This window comes from Arachis ipaensis, chromosome B07 (assembly GCF_000816755.2).
Source record: "Arachis ipaensis cultivar K30076 chromosome B07, Araip1.1, whole genome shotgun sequence".
Taxonomy (NCBI): domain Eukaryota; kingdom Viridiplantae; phylum Streptophyta; class Magnoliopsida; order Fabales; family Fabaceae; genus Arachis; species Arachis ipaensis.
In genome coordinates, this window is record NC_029791.2 from 111,424,630 (window position 1) to 111,427,396 (window position 2,767).

Sequence of the window (2,767 nt, forward strand, 5' to 3'; positions counted from 1 at the left end):
AGCGGTATTGGAGGGAGAAGTCTAGGGTGCAATGGCTCAACTGGGGCGATAGAAATACTAAATTTTTTCATTCCAAATTTCAAACGAGGAATCGGAAAAATAGAATAAAGGAGTTGGAGGACGAAGAGGGGAATATGGCAAAGGAACCAGCAGAAATAGCGGAAGTTGCACAGAAATACTTTGAAAAGCTATTCACAACAAGCTGTCTTAGAGATCCGACTGCAAAATTGGATGAAATCCGCCAAAAAATAAATGCAGCCACTAATAGAATGCTGTGTAGGCCAGTGACTGAAGCGGAAATTAAAGCAGCAGTCTTCTCCATCAACCCTTTTTCGGCTCTGGAAGATGATGGATTCACAGCAAAATTTTTTCAATTCTTTTGGAGTACAATAAAGGGAGATGTGACAGCAGCTGTTAGAAGCTTTTTTCTACGGAGGTAAAATTTTGAAAGCTTTTAATCATACTCACATATGTCTCATACCTAAGGTGCCGGCCACTAATTCTATGAAACAAGATAGACCGATTAGTCTTAGCTCTGTTTTCTATAAGATCATATCTAAAATTCTGGTGCACAGACTTCAATCAATTATGAATAGACTAATCAGTGACTCTCAAAGTGCTTTTATAAAGGGCAGGTTGATTAGTGATAATGTTCTAATTGCACACGAATTCATGCATTTTTTTCAAAAATAAAAGGCATGGAGATTATGATTTGGCATTAAAGCTAGATATGAGCAAGGCTTATGATAGGGTGGAATGGAGTTTTTTTTTTTTGGAAGGTGATGAAGAAGCTAGGTTTTTGTGATCGATGGATGAAGTGGATTGAGGAACTTGTGACGACGGTATCTTACTTTATTACTGTGGATGGACAACCTCATGGATATTTTAAACTATGTAGAGGATTACGACAAGGTGATCCTCTATCTCCCTACCTATTTTTGTTTTGCGCAGAGGGACTTTCCCATCTGCTCCACAGAGAAGAACAGAGGCTGGAAATTTCTGGTTTGAGACTCAATCAGAGGTGTCCGACAATCAATCATCTTTTCTTTGCAGACGATTCAATTCTTTTTAGCAAAGCTTCAGAAGTAAAGTGCCAGAGATTTCTATAGGTTCTACAGACTTATAAAGAACTTAGTGGCCAAAAGGTAAACTTGGACAAATCATCAGTCTTCTTTAGTAAGAACACACCAATCCAGTCTGAGACCATTTGGCGGAGATTCTCCTTGTCCCCCATGTTGGCAATCAAAACAAATATTTGGGTTTACCGGCAGTGGTTCAGAGATCAAAGAAAGCGACATTTAATTACATTAAAGATAGGGTACGTCAGAAGCTTAGCCATTGGAAGATGGCTCTATTATCTTCTAGTGGACGCGAAGTGCTTATTAAGGCGGTGGCAACCACGATACCCATATACACACTAAGTTGCTTCAAGTTACCGGAGACACTAATTGAAGAGATTCAGAGAGCCATACTCCAATTTTGGTGGGGGCAGAAAAGATCAGAAAACAGGATGCAGTGGATCGGATGGAAGATTTCTTGCAGACCAAAAATGCAAGGGGGACTAAACTTTAAAGATTTGAAGGCCTTTAATCTTGCCATGCTCGCAAAGCAAGGTTGGAGGTTAATTTCCAGACCTAATTCTCTCATCAGTAAAGTGTTACAGAGCAAATATTATAGATATTCAAGCTTCCTAAGAGCAGAGGTTGGTAATAACTCATCATGGGGTTGGAGGAGTTTTATCGAAGGCAGAAAGGTGCTAGAAAAAGGTATACTATGGGAAGTAGGAAGGGGATTTAACATCAGAATCCGAGAAGACTTATGGGTGAAGGATTATGTTTTAATTACTCCTATTACTACCACGACAATGACTGCTAATCTAGAATGGGTTTCACAATTACAGCATTCAAATAGAACATGGAACCAGAATTTATTTCAGTCCAATTTCAATCCAGAAATAGCTACAGCAATAATCAACACTCCAATTCATGAGACAGAGGATAGAGTTACCTTGATGCTGGAGAAAGGGGGCGGCTTCACTGTTGCTTTAGGATACAAAATAGCCTTTAACTTCTACCACCCACCAACTGAATACCTGCCAGAACAATGCAAAAGAAAGAACTTATGGAAGAGCATATGGAAAATTAATTGTCAACCGAAAATAAAAAATTTGTTCTGAAAACTGATGCATGGAGGACTCCCTGTGAAAGAAAGGTTGAACGCCCGAATACAATCCATCGAACCCTGGTGCCCAAAATGCAATCGGTCACAAGAAAGTATTTTTCATTGTTTCTGGGAGTGCCCAGATGTGACTGAAGCTTGGAAATGTTCAAATCTGCCATGGCAGACCATGGAAGTGATGGATTCAGTTGGAAGAAGAATTGATAATGGAAGAAAATCCGAATGAAAAAAGAGCAGTAGCAGCAAACCTCTTATGGCAAATCTGGTTAGCAAGAAACGCCTGGGTATTTGAAGGTAAAATTACCCCTTCAAGAACTATGGTGGAGATGGCCAGAAGAAGTGTGCGTGAGAGAATATGAGACCCTTGAGTTTTTACTTTACCTCTTTAGTTTCCTTATGCTTAAGTCATTTTATTAAAGTTGGAACTTCCTATTCTCTTTATTATAATTCTGCCTGTAATCCAAATTGGACCAATTTTCAGTAATAAAATTGCATAACTTTGATAAAAAAAAATCATGAGTTCATACACATAATATTTATATTTAGGTACACATAATATCTATAATTTTGTATATATAATGTTTATAGT

At 38.4% G+C, this 2,767-nt stretch overlaps 1 protein-coding gene across 1 annotated transcript in view; it reads right to left on the bottom strand.

Moving 5' to 3' along the window:
• The window catches only part of LOC107607650, a 7,723-nt gene extending 5,134 nt beyond the window's left edge, over nucleotides 1-2,589 (bottom strand). Inside the window, exons 1-2 of the transcript XR_002350392.1 lie at nucleotides 2,427-2,589; nucleotides 2,008-2,092 (exon numbers count right to left, since the gene is read on the bottom strand). The gene's annotated coding sequence lies outside the window, so the exon portion shown is untranslated. The remainder of the gene's footprint in view (nucleotides 1-2,007; nucleotides 2,093-2,426) is intronic.